Source organism: Sciurus vulgaris, assembly GCF_902686455.1.
Source record: "Sciurus vulgaris genome assembly, chromosome: 10".
In the NCBI taxonomy this organism is placed as follows: domain Eukaryota; kingdom Metazoa; phylum Chordata; class Mammalia; order Rodentia; family Sciuridae; genus Sciurus; species Sciurus vulgaris.
In genome coordinates this window covers 97,245,308-97,259,756 of record NC_136470.1, presented here as the reverse complement: position 1 = coordinate 97,259,756, position 14,449 = coordinate 97,245,308, and positions in this window count along the sequence as shown.

The following is a 14,449-nucleotide window of genomic DNA, read 5'->3' as shown; positions in this document are numbered from 1 at the left end:
ACCAATTTTGTGTGTTTGTGAGTGTGTGAAACCAAGGATCACATCTGAGGCCTTGTGTGGTGTAGCCCAATGCTCTGCCACTGAGCTACACCCCCAGCTCAACCATCCCCCATTTTTGCAAGTTTATGGAACAAGTGAAACTCTCAGACATTGGTGGGAAGTAGGTAAAATGTAACAACCACTTTGGAAAACATTTGACGGTCTCTTAAATTTAAACATAGATACTATGTGACTCAACCATCACACTTCAAAGTCAAAGTTGTGACTCAAGAGAAATAAAAACTTATTTCTGGGCTGGGGAGATAGCTCAGTTGGTAAAGTGCTTGCCTTACAAGCACAGGGAGTGCTCTGGGTTCCATCCCCAGCACCGCAAAAAACAAAACAAACAAACAAACAAACAAACAAAAAAGCCTTATTTCTAAGTAAGGACATGTATGCACACGTTCATAATGGACTTTTAAAATAAACTGAAGAAAAATGTTCATGAACGGTTGAAATGATGCAATGTGTTGTAGTATAGCCACAGGCTGGATTGCTACCCAGGAATAAAAAGTAGTAAATTAATGGTATGTGCATTATCAAAATGAGTTTCAGAAGCATTATGCTAAATGAAATACATCATATTTAAAAGTGTTGGGACATAATTCTTCATATGATTTCTATAAATTTTGTGACAGTTTTTGTTGAGGACACTTTTCAAGGATGCGTATTATTTGAAGCCCTCAGAAAGAAAGTGATGGTATTGACCTCTCTGTTGGAAAACAGACCACTTTACTGACCCGTGAAATGAAGACCTTGTCTCTTCTCAGGGTGGGCAGGCTTGCTAACAGCACACTTAAAAGACTGGAGGTAACTAAGCTCAGGTTCCTCAGCGGCACACAGACCGACTGGTAGGTACCAACCTCCTGAGTCTTCTCTCCCTCCTTGTCCATGAAACTTAGCAGCACACGGTGAATGGAAAAAGCATGAAGTTTATATTGTCTGCTGTGTGGTCTGTAATAAATTTTCTCTATCTAATTGGGACACTGCTTGCTTACTGGCCAACTTTATGCGCTCCCAGCAATCCAGCTAAACCACTGCACTGATGCTGCTTAGGTGCTGATGCTTGACTGCTTGACACCTGCATAATGTCATTTGCATTTATGTAAAATACCTTGACGAGTCCTATTTCCTTGGTGTTGAAGTATAATACCAGAGAAGCATGCCCAAGCAGGTGTAGAGTAGAAAGTAAGAAGTTTTATTAAAGCTTTATTAAAAAACGGTCTTCTCCCCAGTGGAAGAAGGGAACCCAAAAGCAGAATCCATGGGATGAGCAAATCTTGCCCTTTTTATAGGTTTTGTTCTCCTGTTCCTTTCCCTTTATCTTTTTCCTTCCTGTCTATTTGTGACTAGGCCCAGTTTTTCAGGTGAGATGCAAAAAGCAGGGGGAGGGCCAAAGTGATTCAGGAAGGTAGGGGCCCAGCGGTCATTAATGAGCAACTCTTTGCCTGCAGTCCTTGATAAGGGCAGGTAAACTTGGTATCAATGGGCTCTGAAGGTCTCTGGCATTCCATTCTCCCAGGGGCAGTCTCCACCTTCCCAGAAGCAGATAGCTTTCATGGCCTCCATTTTCTCAATTTGACCCCATTCCCTATTTCTACACTAACTGCCTGTCCTCGATTCTAGCTTCAACAGAACACATCAGAGTTTGCTAAGGCTAGACAAATAGATAAATGGATAAAATGGGTAAGGAGTTGATTGCAAAATGTCAAGAGCTAGCTTTTGAATTGATGTACATGTCCTATATCCTGATTTTGGTTATGGTTACATGATTATATAAATTTGCCTACTCTCAGCAAATTGTGTATTTAAAATTGCTGAATCGTATTAGGTTTAAAATTTAATAAAGCTAATTAAAAGCATCAACCAAAAGTTTGAAGAAAAAAAAAAAAAAGGAGAAAAGTGGGAGAAGAAAAGTAACTAAAGGTGATGGAGGATATCATGTGTTCTAGTCAAAGAAGAGTCACAGTAAGGTCACACTGATATTCCAGCAAAATGAGGGAATAGTTTATCACTGTAGACATGCTATAAGATTCTAAAATTCTAAGTTTAGATGTAAGAACTTCAGAAAACAAAACAAAATATAAGTAAATTTAATAAAGAAAATTACAACAGTTCCCCCTGTTCTAGTCAGTTTTGCATTGCTGTGACTGAAAGACTGGACATTTTTTTAAGCTGTCTGTTTTATCTCAACTCCCTAAGATCTCCTTCCCAGTGATGGGAACAAAGTCCATAAAGCTGTTCCAGGAAACAGCCCCAAACAGAGAGCAAGACAGTGCTCAGACAGTTAAGATACACAGGATATAAGATTACCAGAAACTATTGACCAGAATCTACGCCCTGTTGTAAAACATTGTGAAACATGTGGTATGTTATCAGCAAACCCAGACCCCCTTTGGAATTTCCCGGCGGCTTTGTTCCCCTTTTCCCTTTCATGTGCGACCCCTCCCGATGTGTGGTTTCTGCCTTTATAAACTTGTAAGATTTTCTGCTAGGGAGTCGACTCCTCGACTCCTGCGTGAGTCACGAGTTGGGTCCCAGCCCGCTGGAATAAACGCCTCTTGCGGTTTGCATCAAGTAACGCCTCCTGCGGTTGATTGGGGTTGCCGTTGATCCGTGGGACAGAGTTAGGGTCTCCTTTTTGGGGGTCTTACATGACCAGAAAACCTGACAAGAGCAATGGAGAGGAGGAAAGTTTACTTTGACTCATGGTTGCCTTACTCCGTAGCTCTGAGCCCAAGGTGAGGCAGACCACCAGGGTGGAAAAAGGACATGACAGGGGAATGGCAGTGGGGGAAGGAACTCGGCTCAGGCAACCAGGAAGCAGATAGCTCCTCTCACCAAGGACAAAATATAGAACCACAAAGTCACATCCTCAGTGACCTACTTCCTCCAGTCACACCCCAGCTGCTTTGACTTACCACTCAGTTAATCCATGTCAATGGATTAATACACTAATTCGGTTAGACCTCTTGTAATCTAATCACTTTATCTCTGAAAATTCTAGCATTGTTGTACACATGAGCTTTTCGGGGACACTTATGGTTCTATCTAAACCATAATATTGCCTACAAAGGAAAAAGCAGTGGAGGGGGTCATAATCCTACGCACAACCCTATTCATAATCCTATGACCCACTAACTCTTTTTTTTTTTTCTTTTCCAGTCCTGGATATTGAATCTAGGGGGCACTCCACCACCTAGCTACATTCCCAGACCTTTTTATGTATTATTTGAGACAGGGCCTTATAAGTTTTCCAGGTTTGCTCTCCTCCTATCTCAGCCTCTGAGTAGCTGGGATTAAAGTGTAAACATGTCCTCTGGTGCCCTATATACTTTGTCCTTACCTCATTTCCAGACTTCTGAGATCCAGTCTGATTGGCACCTAGTTATCATCTTTAACTTCCCTAGTGCCTTCCTGGCCCATGCTTTACATACACTGTTCCCATTGTGCTCTTCCATACTCTATTTGCTAGTTAATATCTTCTGATTCAACAGGTTTCATTTAAATTTTCAACTTTTCAAAAATTGTTTAGAACTTATCATATACCCCTAGTTCTTTAATTTTCATAGCAATGTGAACTTTTTATCAGGAATTATTTCAGTTGAACTGATAATTTTATTTATTTTGTGATTGATTTCTGTATTAGAATATAGATTTCTTACTTATTCCCTTTAATTCCAAATGCCTCTTGTATCTGGCACCAGGTTGGCATCCAATATATAATTGTTCAATGGATAATGAAAAGAAAGAAGCTGCTTGTAGCATCTGGTGGTTTTGTTGCCTCTGTCTGGATAAGGGGAGAGTAAGTGCAGCACACCTCCTTGAACTTGAACCCTTCAGTCTAGGGGAAGATCCAGCCCTCATGGAAGGTACAGTGTCTGTCAAACCAAACATGGTAGGACTGTTCTTCAAGGGAGAGATGACAAGTGGTAAATGGTAAGAGAGAGGAATGTCTGTTTCCTTCTCGACTTCACCAGTATCACTGCCTGAGAAGTACAAGCATCTGCACTACTCCATTTTCTATTTTAACAAACAGGTGAAGAACTTTTATTCAGAAATACTCTATTCCAATTCTATCTATTACTAAGAATTTTTCATCTATTTTTTATCATTTCAATGGGTTCCTTAAAAAAAAAGATTTTATGTTCAAACTTCCATCTTTAAAGAAAAGAGCTTCATAAGTTGTAAACTTCAGTACCTTCCCATTTCTTTATTTAAAAAAAATACCATTTTCTGCTGCAACTGACAGTAAATAAAAATGCTCGTTTTTCCTCATACCTGACAATGAATGAAAGAGATTTTTAAAGGAGATAATAAAATGTACAAAGAGTATAAAATTAGAAGATAACATTGTAAATAATGGATTCTTGCAGAATTCTTGGATAACAAAAATCTGAAACATTAAAACTTGAGGCAAATTACAAAGGAGATAGATTTGAAACTGCACTGTGCACTCTTCAAGTTTTGTTAAGGCAAGGCAGTTATTGGTAGTACACACGTGTACATACGTATATATACACCTGCCTCAATTTGTCTTTTATTAAATTATTTGGATCATCTGCAATAAAAATATGAGGAGGTATTTTGATTGGAATCAAAGTAAGCATAAAACATATTGATTATATTTGCTTAGTGGTCGCAACCAAACATAACATACATAACAGCATCAGCTTGTTTTGGAAGTATAATTCTCACTTCCTTAGGTAACCTAGGGTCTTCCCTACTAGGGACCCTTGATGACATTTTATTTTGAGACTATAGTCTTTGGGATTCTCTGGTATGTGAAAAGTTGTAACTATAAATTTTCTGGAAGTTTTCTCAACTGGTCTGTACCTGAAGCTTTCTTATAAGTATACAATGTTTTCTTAAATAACTATATTAGAAAATGAAAATCAAAGATAACCTTATAGGCACTGTCTATTAAATCATCTTATTTAATTCATGGCAAAACAGCAATCTCTTGGTGAATTGTTCTTTGATATGTGTATGTGTATAAATTGTTTCATTTCTCAATTTTCTCCATGAGAACATTTTGACTTGCTGTGTGTCCAAGATCTAGAATGTGGTTTGTTGCTCAATAAATACATATTGAAGAATAGATAAAATAACTAGGTTCATATTTTCTCTAGAAATTTACTGAAAAAAAAAGTCTCTCTTAGGGCCATTTGGCTAATGGAATATGCAAATTGTGTACTGAACAACAACAAAATACAGTGGTCCTTTGAAAAATTATTTTTAGCTTTGAACATATCCATCATAATTTATACGAAATCAGGAAGCTATAGGTAATAAATTGAATAACAAACTAAATTTAAAAAGATTGTATCAAAGACTGAAATGGGTCAAAAATTCAGCTACACCAATAAAAGATATAATATCTAGCTTATATCAGTATACCCACAAAAATGATCTAGTGGTGTTAATTGATTTGATTTCGATAAGAGCAAATGTAATATGCCTGTCAAATGTGTTAATTTAAACTTATACTGTATTCATAGAAGTGTAGTTCAGGGCAAGGGAGGTAATGGCCCACTTATTTTTCATGACATTAAATAAATTGTTTTATTCAGTACAGTGTACCAATTTAAAAGAAGGCTGATAAACCAGACTATCCAAAGGAACATGACCATAATTTTAAAAAATGAAAGAATCCTTTCAGTTTCCAGATAAAGGTAGAGATCTAAAGATACATTAAACATTAAAGCCTTCTAGAGCCAACTAGAATCTCAAGAGTGAGTAGAAAGAAATGAATAGCAAAATAAGTAAAGGAAAAAAAAAATTATTTAGGCAGGTAGAGGATGACTCAGTGTTGGGGTCTTAAGCCCCCTTGCTCTGCTCGACCAGCGGCAAGGGAAGGGGACACTCCCCAACATGGTCAGACCGGGATAGGTAAGGCCACTGACCGCCCGCTCCCAGCCTCCATGCGGAGGACAATCAGACGTGTCAGGGAGACCCGAAACAGCAGGAACTCGTTTATTGAGGAAATCACACAGCTTTTATGTAGGGTGGGGGCTAGGTGGGAACCAATCAGCTTAAAGGTCAGCAAGGCATGGGGTGTTCACGCAGGCAGAAGTCCCATAAGACTATATGGCAAGCACAAGCTGATCACATTCCCGGAACTATTGTTAACCAATCCCTGACGGTGGTCCGGTTCGTCGTCATTAACTATTGAAACCGCCTTTGAGGCCTTGATCTTGCTCACTCGCCAGGGAGTAAGGAGTCAGCCTGAGTTAGTTAATATGTCATTAGTCCCAACAACTCGGTAGGTTAGAAACCATGAAAAATTCTAGGAATCCAAGAGTGCAAAGAGAAAGCAAGTACAAAAAAAAAAAAAAAAAAAATGACAATGATCAATTCCCTTGAGGATAAGTAGAGCTGGAGAAGAGTCAGGAGCAAACAAAAAGTGAAAATCACTAACCAACAGCAATAGCATCTGTGTTGGTCAACATCTGCTTGGACATCTACATCTGAATCAAACTTTGTTCCTGCAGCCCTCACTGGGGTATCTGTTTTCATGTTTAAACAGTGGGTGGAGAATCTGTCATAGAAACAACAGAATTCTCTGGAAGATCGACATTGCCAGGGGAGTATCCATGTTCAGAAGACCAAGGCAATCTACCCTCAAATTCTGGTATTTTGTCATTCTCAGAAACTCACCTTCTATCCAACTTTGACATTCCAGTCTGTACATACTAGAGGAAGCAGCATCCAGGTGAAACCTCAAGTGCCAAAAGTAGGTGCATTGGAGTGCTATCTTTACCTGCATTGAAGTTTGTGGGAGAGATCAGTATATTGTCATCACATAATTAAAATGTATGCTCCCAGTAAGAAGTTAGATTTGACTATCCCCACATTTTCCTCTGAAAAAAAAAAAAGGGGGGGAGGGGGATAAATATAGGAAAGCACATCCAAATCGAATGTTTAACTTCAAAAAACATAACTAGGGTTGTAGCTCCATGGCACTGTGCATGCTTAGCATGCATGAGGCTCTAGCTTCAACTCTCAACACCAAAACGAAAAAACAAAACAAAACATAACAACAATAACAACAACAAAAACAAATAGAAGAGAGAGAGAGGAAGAAGGGAATGGAGGGGGAGGGTGGGGAAAGAAAGTAGTAGGGAGGAAGGAAAGGAAGAAAGGAAGGTGAAAAGAAGAGAACACTTACAAGTCACAAACTACATGCAAATGAGTAAAGTCAGAGGTTGGCAAAAAGTTGAAATGATACCCCAAGAAAAGAGTTACTGCAAAGAGGTCTATTCAATGGAAGAGCTGAGTAAAATATTCACATTAATATTCCATCTTGGAAGATAAATGCCCTGAGTTCAGGTGAGATGGATCAGTGTAAATAGAAAGCAAGAACGAGTAGGCTTGGAGATTGCTCCAAGAGGAGGTAGGTTTCAGAAAATATCGGAAAACTGGGACAAAAGCTGGGTCATTTACTAATGGCAGCCTGTGAAAAAAATCATGAAAGAGAAGAAATGAACAAATAAGACTTTCAGGGTGAGAAGATCCATAAGAAATACTTGTTAATAAGTAAAAAATGGAATAACTTGTTGCCTATTGGATTTTGGTATGTTTTAAAGAGATGGGACAAAAGGCAGGGACTGAAAAGGAAAGAAAAAAATTAAGAATGGGAACAAGAATATATTAATTACCTGGAAAAAGATCATTGAATTCATCACGCGTCATCATTATTCTCTTAAGGACCGGGTCACTAGAAATAACATTTACAGAGCTACACGGAACTAAATCCTTGGAGAAATCTCTCAGTTTTTTTCTCCAATCCATGGTCACTTGTATTTTATATAAATCTTTATATGCAGTAATAGTCAGAAATCCAAGCAATCTATCACATTTGATCAAGACAAGCATAAATCATTTATTCATGATTTACCATTTCTAGCTTGATGCATTGATTCATCTCCAGACAAGACAAGGTCAGTATCACAAAAAAAAAAAAATGATTAAGCTTCTTGCCCTTAGGAGAGAGCAGCTTAACCAACAAATTCATCTTCACATGTGACCTCATGAATCTCAACACTGGGAGTACTATAAGAATGGAAATCACCCTTATGGATGGCCCTTCACACAGAAATCTCTGTGTGAAGTGTGCAAACAGAGCGCAAGGACTGGTGATGAAACGTGATGGATGTGTCACAGGTCCCCTGGTCCTCCCAATGGGAAAATTTAACTCACTTCACGTGAAGTTACCTGTGGGCCTGTCCCCTGGAAGGAGGCCTACGTGGCATTCTATCACAAGACAGAGGCGCCAGTGAGGATCCTCCAGGACTAGGGCCCCATCCCCCGTCCTGTGTTTTGTGAACAGGGTGTTTTCCTGTGGTCTGTAAGACAAGTTCTGTAGTCTGTGAGCCTGTCACCTCCTGGGTTCGAAGAATTGCTTGTTACTTTGTGCTGCAGACCGATAATCTGCCAAACAGGCTAGTAACTGCATATGCAAGGCTTGGCCTTTGAGATGTATGACTTGCTTAATTTCAAGCATATGAAAGACAGTGTCACACACAGTAAAGGCAGAAGCAGTTTCCTATGTGACATATGCCCCTTCTCTCCTGAATAAAGCTCTTTTCGTCAGACTTCAGTGCACAGAGACTGAGTTCTTTTTCCCATTGTTCTCCCACGTTGCACCCAGCTTGGTGCAACTGCTCATCCTCCCTTGTTGCAGACCTGGCAACAATATTAACTATTTTCAGTACTTTTTAAATTTCCATTTTATTGCATGACTCTTGTAGCTTTACTTCTCTCTTCTCTCCTATGCTGTGAGATGCTAATTTTTTACATATACCTCCATCTCATTCACATAATGATGCTTAGCTATAAAGTAGGGATGATAAAATGGTAGGCTTTTAAAAATTTCCCAATGCTGCCACCACAAACTGTGATCAGATAGATAAGAGAAAGAGGCTTCACCCTGACTGCCGAGGTCAGGGCTTTCTTTGGCTGTCTTCATTCTTCTTCTGGTTGCCGGCCTAACTTTCGCATTTACTTCAAACACACAGAGATAAAGGTAGAGTAAACTTTCATAATGTCTTTTACTGCTGTAACAAAATACCCCAGGTTAATTGAATTACCCAAAAAATATTTATTTTTCATGTTCCAGTGGATGGAAATCCCAGGTTTAGAATCCACCAGTGTGGATCCTAGTGAGGGCCCAATTCCTGAATTGTGGAAACAGCATTCTGGCTGTGTCCTCACAAGAGAGAGTGGGTGCTTTGTCCTCTCTTCTTGTAATAAGGACACTGAGCACATAGTGTGGGCTCCAACCACAAGACTTCATCTAAACCTAATTGCTTCTCGACACTCCCACCTCTAAATATCTCATCAGAAATTATGGCTTCAATATATGAATTTTAGAGAAAACAATTCAGTCCACAATATATACCTATAGTTGTATGGTGTATGAATTGTGTTAAATGTAGCAAATAGGCCTACAAATAAATCTGATAATTTGTTTTCTATTAAAAAGTGTTTCAGTGGATTAATTGATTTTTCATGGAATTGTGAATCATTTCTAAAGTTGTTAGCATGAGGATATAAGACAGTTTTACAATCTGACCTTGATTTACTTGTTTTCTATATTCCCTTCATTAGTTACTCTATGCTCTAGCTGCATGTGACTTTTTTTTAACTCTTCACTCAAAATGTTGGATTTATTCTTTGCCTTTGCTCTGCTGTTCCTTCTGCCTGGGATGACTTTTCACCCCTTTGCATTCAGGTAAACCTTCACTCATGCTTGGAGCCAAGTCCCACTGACCCTGAGTTCATTTTCTCCCAGTGAAGTTGTTACTCCCTCCTCCAGTTCAATCCCATTTTGTTCATTCTTCAATCACAACTCTGAAGTCGTGCCCTTTGCTTAAACTTGGTTATGTGTCCATCTGTCCTACCAAACTCTGATCCCTTGAGGTTAGGGGTAATTTCAAATAAAATCTTTGCAGTTCGCAAACTCATTTCTAATACTCAGTATATAATGAATGAATGGATGGAAGGATGGATGGGCCATTAACTCAGACCACAAAGAGAAGAAAAAGACCTATTGTTTTTCAGTACTCCTAGCCTTAGAAACACTTATGTATCATTTCATACCACCCCCTACCATTCCCTGCTAGTCAGCACAGTTCTGTGAATGGTTGTGCTACTCAGCCTTGCAAAGCTGCTTCTTAGTTTCGTCTTCCTTTGCTGCCTGCTGCAAGAGAATGTGATGCTCTATGCCACCTAAGCGTCTGTCTCATTATGCACTTGTCTCATGAAACTCAACTAGAATGCTTACTAAAAAGTATAAATTTTTGAAACCTATTTCAGACCTGTTGAACATGAAAATGCAGGGAATGAGCTCAGTAATCTGCATTTAAAAATATGTTCCCTAGATGATTTTAAAGACAGTAAATACGTTTAACATGGAGAGAGGGCAAAAATAAGATTGATCAAACCTGTTTGGAGACTACTTCCTCTAGCACCAAAAGTTTTAGCTTGGGAACTTATTAAGCAATCGTTTAACTTCCTCAGACCTATAAAGAATCTTTTCACTACAGTATCTTTCAGTGGCTTGTTTCTCAGACATTTAAAAAATTGGAAATTCTTGCAATGAGCTAATACTTTTCCATTCCACATTACCCAGGCACACACTATTGCAGAGGCTTCATCTAGCTAGTTCTCCTGCTTCCAAATTTTTGTTTTACAGGTGCTCCTGTTAAATCCTAGAATGACTCTGGATATTGGCAGGCTACAAAATGACTCTGATGAAGTGTGATAAACCCATGCTGTGTGGTTTTATCCTTAATTAGACCAGACCCCGAGGATGTATAGATTTCCTGTAGAAAGTACAGATTGGGTGTCACCCAAGGTTACAATTGAGAATGAAGACTAAGTACTTATAGAGTTTGGCATAGAGTAAGCACTCAATAATACCAATTAGTGATATTTCTGTTGTTGGACGGACTTCATCTATTCTCCCTTTGATCTCAACCAAAGGAAATTTATACTATAAGATTTTTAAACTTAATTCTTACAAGTATGAAAATATCTTAATTATATAAACTAGTTAGGCTACTTAGTTTTGATTATGATATTATGCATGCATAGATATTTTATACAGAATGCCAAAACCCAAGGCATTTAATTCACAATATTAAAATTGCAGGGTCATAAACTTGTTTTGATGCTCTAATAAGCATATTAATGCTTTCAGAATGCTTTTATGAATACTAAATACTACTGCTTGTATTAGTTCACTATTATATAATATCAAATCATTCCAAAACTAAAAGCGACTAACTTTATTATTTCTCATAAATTTGTAACTTGACTGATAGTCTGATTTGGGCCAAACTCAGCTAAGTTCAGTTCAGCTCAATTGTATTTATGATCAGCTAGAGGTTGCTGAGGATAATTCAATTGTTCTGGCATTTTCTGACCATTTCTTGCAGGAGGCTATCCCAAATGGTGGACATAAGAATCCCAGAGAGAAAAGATGTATGCAAGGTCTCTTGACCTATGTTTGGAAATGAAACAATGTCATTTTTGCCATATTTAATAGATCAAAGCAAGATATAACATCAGCTCTAATGTAAGTGGTGAGAAATAGATTTCGACTTCTGATGGAAGTTATTGAGAAATTGTATTGCAAAAGACAGAGTGAAACTACTGTTTGGGATTGTCAATGAAATCAACCTGCCACATTAATCATTGCAGCCAAATATCTCAATTTCGAAGTTTTATAGAATCACATGCACAAGAAAATGTTAGTTTCTGCGTTAAAGTCAAAATTATGTTTCATAACTCCTTTATCACCTAGATGGTTATTAGAAAGCTGGGAAAACTTTGAGAAAATCATTTGTTCATTTTTAAAATAGTAGTAGCAAAAATTGTATATGTTGTTAAAACTATTATATAAGATGTGATATCAATGAGGTCCTAACATTGTGCCTGATAAAGGTAAACATATATATTCATGGAAGTTTGATCTAAGCAAAAAAGATGAATTAGTTTTATTGTTTCTAATTGGCTTCTTTGTAACACTGACTAAGTAGGGTCTGTTTTGTTTCTTTAGTTTTCTCCATGTATCATAACTATATTAGTTTTATGATATTAATTTTTGAATAATTATCAATAATGTTTATCATTGTGCAACATAAGTTTTTCAACCAATGCTTTCATCCTAACTGATGAGTAAACATCTTGTTCTTTTTACCAATGGAACTTTGGGTTTTTAAAGAAACAGGAAATATCTCTTGCCAATTTAAACAGAAAAGGAATTTATACAAAGAATTTTAAAGAATTCACAGAATTGACAAAATTATGAGGTAACCAAAGCTGGAAAATAAAGCACAAATGTACTATAAAATCACATCGTAAACAGTTTCCCAGGATACTCCTTAAAGTCAAGGGCTCTGGACTGCACGTTGAGGGCTCATTTGTGGTTTTAATTTTCCTGTGAATGGCATTCATCCCTCGATATTTAAATCCCGTGGTGGAGCACGTGATTGACTGAGTCCAGGTCACTACCATTACGGAAAACTGAAATTAGGAATAGCTGCCCCATCCTGGCTTTCATTGTAGAAATTGGGGCCCTGCCATTAAACTTTCTTGGGATTCCAATCAAATAAGAAGGATGTTTGGATGCTTAGAAAATTAAAATAAATGCCCGCTGTAATCCATTCATTTATTTGCTTAGTACCAACAATACTCTTCCTCTCACAGTGTTATTCAAGAAATATTCCGTATTACAGCATAAGGCAAATGTCTTATGTATTCTTACATTCTGTTTAATCTCCTTTCCTTCCTTACATCTGCTGTGAACTAGCTCAGTATTCTCAAGCCTGGGCAGTGGGGGAAGGGGGATGTAAAATAAACCACTAACAAACTTGTATAGTGGCAGAGAGGAAAAGAAAAGAAAAGCAAGTGTTAACCTGTATAAAATATATAAATATACTGCTTTAATAAGAAACAATCTTCGATGCTATAGTTTTATTTTATATAATTGTTTATAAACCACATTTAGTACAATTGATTATAACATAGTTAGAATTGATAATTTTCAATATACATCAACAATTCCATGTTCACATTGTAAGGTCAGATGCAGGTAGCCAAAAAGGAGTCAGACCAAAAGCAGCCGAGCAAGGTTTTATTGGAATTGGCTCTCTGGTGAGATTCACCAGTCCTCCAAGGTGAAGGCCAGGGTGGAGGGCCGGGGAATTCGCATGTGGATCTGCTTGGCAGGGGTCTTTATAGTCCGGAATTGGCTGGGGGTCCCACTGAGTAACAAGTGGGTGCAAGTTGACATTAGGACTTATGCGCAGGCGTCTGATTGGTTGCTCTTGGTTACGCGTGACCTCCCTAACACAGATGAGCCCAGCAAAACCCGAACCTTCTTTTTCCTATTGGTCCACAGGTAGGTGAAACTCAAAAATTGTATCAATAATCACTGTTATGTATCTTGATGAAAGCATCTCTTTTGGGTGCTATATTAGGTGTATATTGCAAAATTGAAAAACATACCTTAGCAACTTGAAGCAATGACATTAATGATCTTATATATCATAGTAATTTAGAGGCAACTTAGCTGGATCTTCTGACTCAGGGTCCCACGCAGCTGCAGTCAAGGTGTGTACCAGGTTGTGGGTTCATCTGGAAAGTCTAGTGGGGGAAAACTCTTTCAAGTTAACTTATGTGGTTTCTGGCATAGTTCAGTGCTACTGGAGTGAGAGTCTTAATCCTTTTTTATGTGGGCTTCTCAATAGATCAGTTCACAACATGACATCTGCCTTCCATCACAAGTAAGTGGGATGTGAGTGAGATAAGCAAGAATAAAGCCAGAGTCTGTTTGTAACTTAAGCTAGTAAATGACATCTTATCACTTAGCTGCATTCTATTTATTAAAAACGAGCCCTCCAGTCCAGCATGTGCTCAAGGGAAAGGTATCACATAAGAATGCTCTGTATGAGGATGCGTCCATCACTGGGATCCACCCTTGACACTAACTACTACCAGTACCATAACCAGCAGAACCCGGTTTTGGGTATAGAAAAAAACATTTTCTCAATTGAATCTTTGGTTGCCATCATGACAAGCAATACTCCTAGCCCTGTGATTCCACACACAGATGTAATGCTTTGTAAGGAAACAACATGTATTATTTCTCAACTAAAAACAAGTTTTACTTGTCCTGACACTGATTTAGAGAAGCCCCTCAAAACTGGTACAAAATAGCAGTAGTTATTCTACTGTTTTGTAAGTCCAGGAAAATAATATAGGAGGGAATTTAGGAAATGTAAAAGAAGACCAATAACTTCCATGAACACAATACCATCTTTATTTCCTGGTTAAAATTTATTCCTTATAAGAAGCATTTGTCTCCATATTGGGTGATATATAAAGGCATTCAGTCAGA